We start from the raw sequence: 14,974 nt of genomic DNA, 5'->3' as shown, positions 1-14,974 counted from the left end.
TTATATTGTTTGATACTGCTTTGCTTTTTATCTCTTTCGTTTCAGAAATCAAGAAAATAACCTTCCCTTGTACCCTGCAATAATCCTCCCTTTTTGGTTACTTCCTTTCCAAGAATTCGGCTCTGATATGGATAACTTCCGGTTGAGCCTTTAGTTTTAAGATTTATGTTTGTAACGTAATAAGAAAAGATAAAGAGGTTTTGTGCCCTTTTGAGAACGATTTCCAATTGATATCACTCAAAGGGGTTTTTCCCTCTTTCAAAATTTTTAGTTCAATAAATAAATAAATTAAAAACTTAGTTCTACGATTTTGGTCATAACAAACATTTTTTTTACTTCCATTTTGTATCCAAGGTAACGTTGATCAGTTTCTTGGATAATAATTATAAATTTCAAATTTCAAAAATGGCCTATGTCATAATTGACTTTATGCACCCAATATTGCCAGTATATACGTGTTTAGTCTGATTAAAATGAATATAAATTTTTGGCTGACAAAATCGAGCAAAATAGTATGCTAAAATCGGGGTAGACAAAATCGGGTGAAAAAAGGTGCTAAAATCGAGGTAGAAAAAATCGGGGGCTGACCAAATCGGTTCATTTTTGTATTACGTTTCATGCAAAAATAAGAAAAAAAACTGTACGTTTTTGAGGAACATGTAAAAAGTTGTCGTTTTGCGAAAAAATATGTAAAATGACACTGCGGAACAATTGGTTGTCTCAAGCTCCTAAATACCGCTATTTAACTGTTGAAAATGTCATAGTACATCTAGTTTTTGAGTTACTGATTATTCAAAATGCTTTATACATAGAGATCACAGTGAACTTGCATGCAAGTTTACTACAATCTGGTTGTTGATTTTTGTGCATAATTTTCTACAGAAAGCAGTGTTTTGGTACTGAAGAATACGAATCATAGTTTGTTAAAAATGTGATCAAATCGATATTAAATCGGGAAATTCCAATAAAACTATGTCTCATATAGCTTAGCTTAGCTTTAGCTTAGAATCAACTAGAAGTTCGGCTGGGATTGACCATAATCTTCTTCAGTGTGCATAATTCAGTGCCTCTATTTATACAGGGTCAATAACGGCGCCGGCCCCGTCCTTACAGTCAGGTGGGATTGGGGGAAGGAATGTTAGTGTGTAACCTTTGCTATTTGGAGACCGCGTTTGCCTCTGAATCTCCACAAAGGCTACTGGGAGGGATGTTTGTTAATGGGGAGGATCTTTGGGTCACAGGATTCACTTTGAAAAGCGATTAGACCATGAGAAAAACATATTTGTGAGATATAAACATTTTTATATGTAAAAATAATATTTTCATTTGATTGAACAATTTCTATGTGTTCTATGTGTTGAGTGTTCTAACCACTACACCAGGTCCGTCCCCATACACTTGAAGTGTCGAACCATTCAAAGTTTTTTTTTTAATTACAAAAATAAAGGTAAAAAAATGGGGTGTCTTGAAAAAATAAATTAAACATAAATAATTCATCAATCAGAGTTTTTGTCGACACTTACAGTGACGAACCATTCATAGTATGTTGAAAAATCATATTTACGATTAAATGTGCAGTCATACATATTTCATAGATTATAAATAGTAGCATGAAACGAGCTCACCAATTGATCCGTCATCCTTGACTGAGCAGCAACAATCCACTTTCAGCTTCACTCGTTTGCTCAGCAATATAAAAGCACTCAGAGAAAATAGGCGCGCGACCCGAGAGAGAAAACAACCGACGACTTCTCGGGCTTTCTTGACGCGCTGCCCAGGAGCAAGCGTCAAGGTCGAAGGATCAAACAGTACTAACGGACTGCGCAATTTTTGACTCCTAACTACCGACGCGCGACATGTTCGATCCTGCCCTCATCGCACGCCCCCGCAGAAGCAAGCCTCAAGGTCGAAGGATCAAACACTACTCCCAATAAAACTATGTCTCATACAAAAGTTTAAGTCCTGTTTTGCAGACTCGGAGAATTTATTTACCGAAAATATTAATTAATCATGGTTTTGATTTCCTTTTAATCAGTATTTTATCGAACATGGTTTAATTTTCCTTTCAATCAGCTTTTTATGCAACCTCGACGACCAGTAGCAAAAAATTGTGACGTGCAGGAGCATTTCTGAAGGCGGTAACTGATTCAGCAACCAAAAATTTAGTGGAGACACATAGTTTGTACTTTGAGACACTCGAAAAGGTTATTTTTGTTCCGCTATGGAATTGAAGTTTTGAGGACCCTCTCAGATGAAAAACCAAACTACGACCATGCTAGGATACCCCTAAAAGTTCATTCTATGTTTTCTTGAAACTTTCTCAGCTAATTACTCCAGAGATTGTTTTGAAAATAACTGCTACACAAAAACAACAAGGCTACCCTTTCCAACTGTAGGCTACTGACTGATATTGCGGCCATGTCAGCAACTCTCTTTTATTCCATGTCTAGAAATCTCCACGGCAGGGTGTGTGATGTACCTGCTCTTCAAATGATTCGCCCGTTAAAATTCCTTTTCGATCCCACCAGATATTTTTTTAAGTATTCCTCTAAGAATTCAGAAGTTCTTCTAAGAGTAGTTCTTCTAGAAAATCTTTCAAGAATATAAGAATTTTCTATGGAATTCCTCTTGACTTTTTTTCGATCGATTCTCTGGATAGAATTTTCCAAGGGTACTTGGAGAATGGGAACAAAATTTCATCTGAAAACACCTCATGTATTATTGAATTAAATATTCCATTAGGTACCGTTTTGTCTCATATTCCGATCAGTGGTGATTTCAAGGGTAAAATTTGATATTTTCACAACTTTCAAATGTAGAAGATTTCAGACATAGTAAAATTGATCACCCTGTAAAAAAAATTGAGTGGCTTTCTTGAAAAATCTCTGTAAAAAGTGGAGTGTTCGGAATATCACTCATGTTCGGAATTTAGAAAAGAACGGTATTCTAGAAATTTCCTAACACCAGAAATAACTAAAGCTAATTTTTCAATTTGCATACCGATAGACTAAAATGTCAACACTAATTTCTGCCGCACGTGAGTCGCTACGTACGGATTGGGATTCGAAAGCTATGTTTGGGATGGTAAACAGCGCTTGAAGTTTTGTAGAGAATAGAAGCAGTTTGCCAAAATCGGAGCATTGGCCCTTGGTAAAGACAATTGATACTTTTTCCAATCATTTCGATCGAATGCGGAAACTTGTTGACAAGCTTGTAGAAGAAGGTCATGGTAGTATATATTTTAGCCATTGTAGCATTCCAATGTTAGAAGAGCGAAAATAACAGGGAGAAAGAGAGATAGCTTGGGTTGGATGACCGGGCGTTTGCTAGTATAAGCAATTGAGTACTAACAATTTCCAAGATCAGATCAAAACAGTGAACGCGTATTTAACGAACCTAAACGTCTTTGATATTCCGAATTGTGTTCGAGAAGTGCTACTGTTTGAGCCAATTATTGTCGATTAACGTCAAATAATATTAATATCGCAGACGAAAACATCGTCTAACACGTGTAACAAAGCTCCAAACACAAACAAATTCGCCTATTCTGGGAGAAAAAGCGGAGTGCCAGCAGATGGCCTTGTTGTTCCACTGTCAAGAAAGGTGACTGCAAAGGCTTCGTGTCGTGAGTCAAATGTGCAGGGATAATATCGAGAGATTTTTTCAGAGGGACGGAAGGCGATTGAAAGATGAAAGCAGCCTTACGATAAACACCTGAATGACGCAGTATTCACAGGTATAAAGTTTCATGGCGAGGAAGGTTAAGGAAACCAACCAGATCTTCTCCTTGCAGCATATCTTCCAGGGAAACATTGAGCACCTGATCCTTACTCATCGATTGTCTCTCACTAGAGAAACTCGGATGATCATCTGTCACCTCTAACATGACGAACTAATGCTGTTGTTAGTCGCTCCTAGCATGGAGTACAGACTCTTCAGGTTTGCAGACCTTTCCCTGTCAGCATACGACTGAAGTTCCACAGTAGTTTTCATTACTCAATCTTCTCTAAGGTTTCTCGTACTTCTGTCGGTATAGCCAGATGGTAGGGATAGAAGATGCTGAGCATAATGCTTAAGACACTGAACCAAGTCTAGGTTGTTCTGCACATAGTAACCTTTTTAAAACATATTGGCCTCGGAATTTGCATGAATTTTCTTTGTAAAAAGCGCATATTGATGTTGAATATCAGACTCTTTGTCCAACAAAAACCCATAATAACTAAGATAATAAAACTTTCTACTATAAGTAAAAAACAAACACATTCTATCATAATCTGGTGCCATTCGCATTTTGCAATTCCAGATGCCTGATGGCTCTAGCCAGGCGCTCAACGCATGTGTGTTACTTCTGATCCGATATCCGGTTTGCGCCAGCAGCAGCTTTGGGCGAAAAATAGGCAGCTAGTGAGTGATCGCACCCCGCCGTCGTCATTCTTGGCGTCCGCAATATTGATGGCCGACTTGCTCGGCGACGGCATCGTGAGTTACAGCTAAAAGAATTCTGCGAGGAACGACGGTGCATTTTTTTCAACATTCCTTATCCTCTACTCTTCCCGGTTTTAGACGTTCATCTCGTACTTACCAACAGAATGTGGAAAGTTGGCGAGGCTGTTGCCCAGTCTGTGCGTGCGTCCGGAGCGATGGGCAGATGTAATGTGACGGGGCCATCGTCGCGAGATGTTTTCGTCAAATGATGCCTTCTGGGTGCAAGAGTTTGAATTTCTGAACTATAGCCTATGAATGTATTGAGCAGCTTCATTTTTGTATATTTAATTATGGATAATGACATGTTATCATCCAGCATGTGTTCAGTTTGATATGTACTTATATCAAGCGTGACATATTATGAAAATTGCTATTATAGAATTGTAAGTTCCGTAAAACGGGGTAGCATCCATTTTGTTTCCTTTTGTTTTTTTTTTTTTGAAGAAAATACGATTATTTCTGCATTTTGTCTTAAAAATTTTTATTTTGTATTTTTGAAGTTATCTCGATATCACTTGAAATATTGCAGATCGAATAATTTTAAATGGACCTATTTAAATTGATTAATCCAATTCAAATTCAACCCAAATCCAACTAAAATTCGATTCAAATCCAATCTAAATGTAATCCAAATTCAATTCAAATCCAATCCAAATCAAAACTAAATCAAACCGAAGTCCAAATCCAAATTCAAACCAAATCCAATCCAAATTTAATCTAAATCCAATCTAGAATCAATTCAAATCCAATCCAAATCTAATCCACATTCAATTCAAATCCAATCCAAATCTTATCCAAATTCAATCCAAATTCACACCAATTCCTGTATTAAATTGAACCATATAAAACAATCAGACTTTACAAAAAGTTTCGATTTCTTGTGTTTCGCCTACGTAAATCAGGATTTAAATCGATACCAGTCCAACATTAAACGAGAAATATTCAAGTACCCGTCCAGCAACTCATATCTCGAGGAGCTTGCATTGATTTAATGAGCAAACATTCACTCTCATTCAGGACGTTCGCCCCGAAAATAGGTCAGATGTGTATATCAAAAAATGGTAATGTAAAATACGGCAACGGACATGCCGTTTGTGGGTAGCCACGTTGCCATAAATACTTACCCCGCGCCGAATTTCAGCCATATTTTACATCGCTGCGCGTTCTTGTCAACGCAAATGAGCTTTTACTAACATGGCTAACCACTTCCAATTTCCAGTCGTCTCGCGGACTATACGAACGCAGGAATGTGCATTCAGCCAACTAAACCATTCGCGGATGGGGACCCCTTTCTGCATTGAGATGACGAATATAACAAAATTTACAAAACTTTCCTCTCTTTTCTCTTTCAGCGGATGAGGAGCCCCGCGTCAACAATGCAGAGGGCAGCAGCAGAAATCCAATAAAGTATTTTCCGTCGTCCCTTCGTATTATAAAGTTGACCAGTCAGTGGTCTTCTGTCCGTCCGTCCGTCGTTGGGACCCATAATGCGATGGAATGTGCCCCATCGACTCTTCGCCTTGCATACGTACGATAGGGTGTCACGAAAAATTGAAAAACAAATTTTGAGTATATTTTCGATAAATTGTATTTTCTACAGAGTTTGTTCAGATTTTTAAACTTTACTTAACATGAAATGAAAAGTATGGTCTTATTACTGAATTTTGTTTGACTACTTGTGAAGGGGTAAGGTGATCCCATTTTGGTTCCATAACAACTACACCCGATTTTGTTTTTGCACGGGGGATGCGTACCGTGCAAAAAAAGTTTTCAGTTCAAAATTTCAAAAACCGTGCCGCTGGTGGTTCATCCTTCGCCGCCACACATCGTTCTCCTATACGCCGCCGAAGATCGTCCTAAGCACCCAGCGTTTGAAAACATCAAGCCCGACCAACCAGTCGTCATAATTCTTTATAGATCTTTGACCAACGATGGCTATCGCTAACGGTTCAAAACGAATCTATATCGATCGCTATCGAAAATCACTGACTGGTTGACCGGGAGAGCTTACAGATTCTCCTCGAGCATAGTGCACGTTTCATGCCCGTATAGGACTACCGTTATAATTAGCATTTTGTACATTGAGCATTCGGTGCGGGGGTGAATCTTTCTAGATTCTTCTGGTGCCCATAGTAAGAACGATTTCTACAGATGATGCGCTTTCGTATTTCACAAATAACGTTGCTGTCAGCCGTCAGTAAGGATCTGAGGTGAACGAATTCGTCAAGAATCCCCGTCTATCGTGACACTGCTTCCTAGGCGGACCCTGTCGCGCTCAGTTCCGCCTACCAGCATGTACTTTGTTTTCGACGTATTCACCATCAGTCCGACTCTTGTTGCTTCGCGTTTCAGGCGGGTGAACAAATCTTTCATTGTTTCAAATTTTCTCTAATACTATCCATCTCGTCTGCAAAGCAAAATTGTGCGAACCTAGTCAAAATCATGCCTCGACTGTTAAGTCCGGCTCTCCGCATGACACCTTCAAGCGCAATATTGAACAACAGGAACGAAAGTCCATTATCTTATCGTAGTCCCCGGCGAGACTCGAACGAACAAGATTGATCGCCCGAGATCTTCACGCAGTTTTGCACACCGTCCATCGTTGCTCTAATCAATCTTATGAGCTTCCCTAGAAAGCTGTTCTCGTCCATGATCGTCCATAGCTCTACAGGTAAATACTGTCGTATTCCGCTTTGAAATCGATGAACAGGTGGTGCGTAGCAACCTGGTACTCACATCAATTCTGAAGGATCTTCGGCACGGAAAAGATCTGGTCCATTATCGACCGTCCGTCGATGAAACCTGCTTGATAGCTTCTCACGAACTCGTTTGCTATAGGTGATAGACGACGGAAGATAATCTGGGATAGCATTTTGTAGGCGGCGTTTAGGATAGTGATTGCACTATAGTTTGTCGCCCTTTTTGTAGATGGGGCATATAACGCCTTGCTTCCACTCCCACGATAGCTGTTCCGTCTTTCAGATTCTGGCGGCCAGCCTCTCCGGGTCCATTTTGATGAGTTCGGCTCTGATACCATCCTCGCCAGCGGCCTTGTTTTTCTTGAGCTGTTGGATGGCATTCTTTACTTCCCTCATAGTGGGGGCTGCTTGGTTTCCACTGTTCGCAGTGCTGACGTAGCCATCAGCTTCGCTGTCCTAACCCTCTATGCCTGTGTCCTCTGCGCCAGTCAGGTCTCCATCGTAGTACTGCTTCCACCTTTCGATCACCTCGTGTACGTCTGTCAAGATGCTCCCATCCTAATATATGCATATTTCAGCTCGCGGCACGAAGCCTTGGCGTGATACGTTGAGCTTCAGAACTTCCGCGTTTCTTGAGAACGATATACAGCAACTGCATCTCATTCCACCTCTTCCAAGCGACACTTTTTGTCCCGGAATAGGTGGGTTTGCTGTTTCCGCTTCAGTCTGCATATTCTACTCCTCCAAAACGTCCTGGCACTTCTCGTTGAACCAATAGTTCCTTGAACTCCGTTCCACGTATCCGATAATGCTTTCGACAGTTCGTTAATGGCTGCTTTAACTGTCCTCCCGCAGTCCTCAAGAGGGGCTGCATGGAGCTTGCCCTCATCCGGCAGATGCTGCGCGTACACATTGGTGACATCTGGTTGTTTCAGTCGCACTAGATCGTACCTAGGCGGGCGTCGGTACTGTACATCGTTGATGACAGATAGTTTTGAACGCAGTTTCACAATCACCAGGTAGTGCTCGGAGTCAATAATGTTAGCGCCACGATAGGTTCTGACGTCGGTTATATCGGAGAAGTGCCGTCCATCGATATCCTTCGTCAGCCGGTTGACGCTGAACTTTTCAATCGTCAGTCCGAACTCCTTCTCCTGGCCAACCTGAGCGTTCAAATCTCCTATGGTGATCTTCATCTCGTGGCTTGGGCAGCGGTCGTACTCGCGTTCAAGCTGTGCGTAAAATGCGTCCTTGTCATCATCAATGCTTTCAGAGTGTGGGATATGCATATGTTGATTAAGCTAAAGTAAAATAATCGGTCTTTAATTCTCAAATTGCACATTATTTCGTTGATCGGCCACCATCACCATAAAAGCTGTTCCCAGCTAACGTGTGTTGTCGCAGCTCTGGTAAATGGTATGGTTACCTCTAAACGTTCGCTCCATCGAACCTGTCCAACATACCTCCTGCAGCTCTACAATTCCGAAACCGCGGACCTTCAGTATATCGGAGAGTATGCGTATACTTCCGCTGAAGATGAGCGATTTGCAGTTCCATGTACAGAGCTTCCAATCGCTATTCAATTTCCGTCTTTGCCGATTGTTATGGTCCATATTCTCTTGTTGACGTTCCTGTGCTGATGTAGTTTTACGGATGGCTTGCAGGAACTGACACCAACCCCCAACCAAGGTACGTGAAGTACCAATGGTACGCCATGTCCAACATTTTCCAACCTTGATAATATTTTTTATATCTTTATCCTTTAATGTTATCACATTGAAGGCAGACTACGTATAATTTGAATCAATTTAAAATAAACAAGTATGCTATAACAAATACCAATATCAATATATGTTATTGAGTAGGTACCATGCTGCTTTGAGTTTTTATACTAAATTCTGATATTTTTTGCTGGAATTCAGACCAGTTGACGAAATAATAATTTGTTGGGTGTCCGGGATTCGAAACGTCCGGGCAATTTGAATAAAAACGGTACTAGTAAACATATTTGTTTATTGAAATATTTTTTTTTATGTGAATTTGCGCAGTCTTAAAACTACGACAAGCTCACCCTAATTTTCATCCACTCATATATTAAGCTCTTAACTCAATGATATCTCCCCAAACAGCCAAGGGTCGACACTTCTGCTGTTGGTGGTTGCAAATCGCGACGAACATTGGTTGACTATAACCGTACAGTGTCGGGCAATCGGAACCAAAAAGTACAAACCTCGTATGAGATCGTTATTCTCATCTTTATACAAAAAAGGTTTATTTAATAACATCATAATAACATATTTTCAAGTTTTGTAAAAGCTAAGAAGCTAAGAAATCTTAATAAATTTAATATTTCGAGATATTTTAGATTTTTCTTAAATTAACATGGTAAGTACGCCATTCACCGCTTATTTTTCAGCATTTCAACATGTTAAATTCTTACGAACTTACAACTTTTTGCGCTAGACAAAAGATAAACATTTGTTTTTGTAGGAAAAATGTTGAAATGTGAAAAAAAATGTTTAATTGTACCGAATAACATGTATGTCAATGATACAGGTTTAATGCGCCATGCACCGCTCCTCCTTAGTATGAGGCCCTATATACAGCACTAGTTGGAATTAATTTACTTTTGGGGCCTTCCTTAGCCGAGTGGTTAGAGTCCGCGGCTACAAAGCAAAGCCATGCTGAAGGTGTCTGGGTTCGATTCCCGGTCGGTCCAGGATCTTTTCGTAATGGAAATTTCCTTGACTTCCCTGGGCATAGAGTATTATCGTACCTGCCACACGATATACGAACGCGAAAATGGCAACTTTGGCAAAGAAAGCTCTCAGTTAATAACTGTGGAAATGCTCATAAGAACACTACGCTGAGTAGCCGGCTCTGTCCCAGTGTGGGACGTAAATATCAAGAAGAAGAAGCTAGTTGATATCTTTGTACTATAGTACGACAACATATTAAACTGTGGCAGCTAAGAAGCATTTTTCGATCTGCCATAATAAAATCATTGTTAAACTCCTATATACCGCCTTAAACAGCCAAACTTTTTTTACAAATAATATATAATATGAAATCAGATAAATTTTATACTTATACAATCTATTTTGGTACACTTATACATGCTGATAACTTTCATTGCGAAAATTTGTTCAGATTTTTCAAAATAATTCAATGAGCGGTGAATGGCGATTTTACGGTACTTTTGTCCGCTCCTGTATCCACTTTCAATTGTGAATGCGTACGGAGGGAGAGAAATGTAACAGAACTCTCTCGTAAATATCGCTCGACAGACAAGTTTATTCCGTATTCATAAAAATCATATTATTAATTGATTTTGCGTCGTTCACTTTGGTGGTGTCCCTTATTTATACATATGATTCAACCGTTGATTGGAAGGCAATATTGTAAGCTGCCTGCCGGGACACAGTTGAACTTTGTATTGAAAAGCTGTATTTTCACTCTGAAATCTGATTCGCTTAAATGAATGTTGGGTATATTAAATATGTTTTGAAAACTATTTCAATGTTAATAGAAATTTCTATTGTTGATATTGATAAAGCAAAGCCATGCTGAAGGTGTCTGGGTTCGATTCTCGATCGGTCCAGGATCTTTTCGTAATGGAAATTTCCTTGACTTCCCTGGGCATAGAGTATCATCGTACCTGCCACACGATATACGAGTGGGAAAAATGGCAACTTTGACAAAGAAAGCTCTCAGTTAATAACTGTGAAAGTGCTCATAAGAACACTTAGCTGAGAAGCAGGCTCTGTCCCAGTGAGAACGTAATGCCAAGAAGAAAAATAAGCTATTTTTACACTAAAATTTAAAAAACAATATTCATTTCTTAGTATACTATATGCTCTCCTTAGGTACTACTTTTACTGGATGGTTTTTGAAGGAATTCATGAAAATATTCTGCCAATGAAGTATTACTATAAGGAATTATTTCTTAAGAGTCTACCATAAAGTGCCATAATTCAGTATCGCTGAGATCCTAATTAGCATTAACATTACCTACCTTATACCTTGATCGTCACAGCGTGCCTCACGCCATTGCCGGGCGTATTGCAGAGCTCCATCTTCGTCGGTCTTGGGCGATATTTCTGCAGTTGCCCCGAAAATTTAGGGTCGCCAGATTCTCTTCCACTGCGTACCGTCAGCCAGCCATGTTTTCCGCGAAGTCGCCGAACTTTACCTGGTTCCCTGCTGAAAATTATTTTCACAATTCTTCTGCCGTATTTCATTTGTGCACGTATACAACTCGTGATTCATGCATCTGCGCCACAAACTTTTTTCTAGTTTCCCACCGAGTATTGTCCGCAGCACTTCACGCTCGATAACACAGAAGACTTTTCGTTCTGCCTCTTTCAACGTTCACGCTTCCTGCCCGTAGAGAGCCACTGGAAGAATCCAAAATTTTATACGGGGCGAATTTTGTTTCCGTTTGCGAGTTGCGAGATCTATGCTGGTTACGTAGTCCATAAAAAGCCCTATTTGCAGCCGCAACACGTCTTTTCACTTCGTGGGACCTTGTCTGTAATCCGAACACTTAATTTCGAACCATCCAGCGTATCACGTATCAGCCTAATTACTTTCGCCGGAAAACAATGTTCGGACATTATCTGCCACAGCTCATTTCTTTTCACTGAATCGTACGCCACCTTGAAATCAATAAACAGATGGTGAGTCTGCAAGTTATTCTGCCGAAATGTATTTAGGATCATTCGCAAGGTAAACATCTGGTCCGTTTTCAAGCGGCCCTCACGAAAACCAGCTTGGTATTCGCCGACGAAGGACTCCTCGAGCGGTCTCAGTCTGTTAAACAGTATTTTGTACGCCAACAGTTTGCGCAACAGTATTTTGTACGCCGAATTCAGCAGGATAGTTCAAATATGATATAGAGGAGGTGAGGAGAAAGTCACTTTGTGCTTGTATTAGTAAGGTGCAAAATCAAAATAAACTTTGAGGGGAAGATTTGTGACGTCATACCGTTTCAATGAAATGTTATGAGTGGGTACAAAACGATCCATAGCATGGAAAAGTCAAGATCAGACCACAAAAAAATCTGCAACTAACGCCTAAACGCTAAACTCGTTCAAATAGATTTAAGGCGACACGGGAGACCGTGTTATTTTCCCTATCTTTCGTCTCACTCTAGCAATAATCATCAAAACTTTGTGGAAGCAAATCTCGAGTTTTAGTGAACCGATGAAGCTGAAAATGTATTGGCTTGTGCTCTACATATATAGAATCATAGTGATACATTTTCGTATCGATATATGGAGTGGTTCTTGGGATTTGCTTCTTGAAATGGATAGGGTGATTATGATGACGTCCCGTGCGGCCTTTAGGAATTATGTTTCTTGGGAAAAAATTCAAGGATTTAACTTCTTTTACTAATATTGAATTTCAACACTGCATTCAGGGACACATTATCTCACGTAAGATACTCGTAAAACTAATGCACATCCATCAACTACCAGCATTTTACGGGTTAGTATTTTACGTTGCCTTACATGGTTCTATCGCCTGGATTGTATTTTTCTTCCTAAAATAAAACAAAAATTTAAAACTATATTTGGTGCATAAATTACCTCCTGTGCCATCTCCCCGTGCCGATTTCTTTCCATGTTATTGTTTGAGTAACAACACCCGATCAGCCTTGGAAACGGAAGGGTGGTTAGCAACGAAGCCCCAGAAACCGTTCGTTAACGAACTGTATGACGTCACACATAGTCACAATGCAATGGGTTGCTGTGTGAAAACTCAAGCGACTCACTAATACAATCAAATAGTTATGTAATATACAGAATCATCTCCTCACCTCTATTAAAGCACATTGGGATAATTCCTCTGTAGTTGGCGCACTTCCTTTCTTGTAGATTAGGCATACCGTTTTGATTCATATTACGGACAGCTACAAATTCCGGACACTCTGCTTTGTATGGGAAAGATTTCACACGAAATGTTTCAATTTTTACTGTACTCACTTTCAAGGTTCGTTTTCATAAGCATTTTCTATAGATATCTATGAATATTTATAATGGCCAGCAACCTTAGGCGTCTCTCTAGTGGTTTGAGTATTTCAATTGATGATTTGACATTTCTTTTAATGATTTGTTTGACCTGTCCGGAATTCGAATCCAAGTGTCCGGAATATGAGGCAAAAGCAAGAGAGCGTCCGGAATAAGAATCATGAAAAGTCCACACATTTTCTTTAATTTAAAATTATTCATTCTGCGTATTCAAAATCTTCTCTCACCATTCGAATGTTAAGTGTTTTGACTGTTCGATAACGCGGAGGAATCATATAGAATGATTTATTTTACATGCTTTTTGATGAGTTCTACTTCACTGAGGCCTTAAGTGTCCGTAATATGAATCAAAACGGTATTAGACTATCAAACCAACCAGTAGGCATTTCTTCGTCCTCCCATACCTTCAGAAGTATTCGGTGTATCGACTGGTAATGGTCACTTCCGTGCTTGAGAAGCTCGACCGGGATTTCGTCCTTCCCAGCAGCCTTACAGTCCTTCAGCTCGCTGATTGCACTGCGGAACACGGTTTTGTCTCAAGCACCAAAATACCGCTATTTACTTAATTAAGGGTTGTGGCGGTACCACGAATAATTGAATTTAAAATGAATATTAGTTGTACAGAATAATTTCCGTATGTTGAATTATACCATTGAATTACCCCCTGTATATAGACCACTCACTTTGAGTGAAATACTGAATTCGAGTTCATTTGTTCATTTGCTCCACTCCGCATACCATTTGTAGAATGAGTTCCCTGTTCGATTCTGGCTCTGAGCGTAAATCGACAGCCAAGCGATCCTGTTGCCGAAGACCGTGATCTCGGTTCGAGGCTCGGGCATCGACCTGGGTTCAAGTTTCGTTGACCCCTTAAGTCTTTTATAAAACTTCGGGTGGGCAGCGAGTTGGATGATCCAAGGGTGGAGGGCGGCTGTCAACTGGGAGTAAAATTGAAAAGCCGCCAACCTAAGTCCAGAACCAGTTTTAAGGCTTAACGCGGAAAAGTGAAAAAAATAATTCGCAAAATTACAGTTAATCAATGTGCTTGAAAGATAATGTTTGTAAGCAGTTATTTGCTACGTGCTACTGCAGTGCGCTGTTGGCAATTTAATCAGCAAATTCGACTTAATTCCCAAAATAGATGTTTTCTGGAAAATTGATTACGCCTTCATCATTGTTTGGTCGGAATTTTGTATGCTTGTTTACTTTTTAGAACCAGCGACACTTTGGGGTAGCAGTAAAGAGCCGCCAGTTCCACCCTTGGGATGATCGTGCCCACTTAGGGAAATTGAATGCTTTCTCCCGACGGGTAGAGAAAGTAGTATGCGTGAAGGCGATTTTTGACCTTCGCGAAATTCTACTTCGTAGATTTCGCGTAATTTCCGGCGACGAAGATTTGCAAATCTCGCGCCTATTCTGAGGATCCTTGAACTTGACTCCTTCACTTCGTTCTGGTCTGCGGAAGAGGCGAGAGCGGTCCAAGTTTAGTTTAACCGCGCCGTGGTGTGATAGTTCAGGTGAACTAAAAGTGAACGTGAAAAGCCTTTGAATTTTACTAATTTAGATTTCTTCCATATCCCTCAAGTAGCTTAGAAAGGCAAAGTCAAGTGCGTTAGTAGCGATTTGTGCGAGTTGGCGGTTTTAGTGCGAGTAGTTGATGCGACAGGTAATTTTGGTGCTTAATAGTGTGCTTAGGGGGCAATTGCTAAAACTCACTCATCGTGTGACCGTATTCTTAATACAGATTTGTGGCAAGTT

This window comes from Aedes aegypti, chromosome 3, assembly GCF_002204515.2.
Source record: "Aedes aegypti strain LVP_AGWG chromosome 3, AaegL5.0 Primary Assembly, whole genome shotgun sequence".
Lineage (NCBI taxonomy): Eukaryota > Metazoa > Arthropoda > Insecta > Diptera > Culicidae > Aedes > Aedes aegypti.
The sequence above is the reverse complement of the archived record's forward strand: the minus strand, read 5'-3'. Positions refer to the sequence as shown.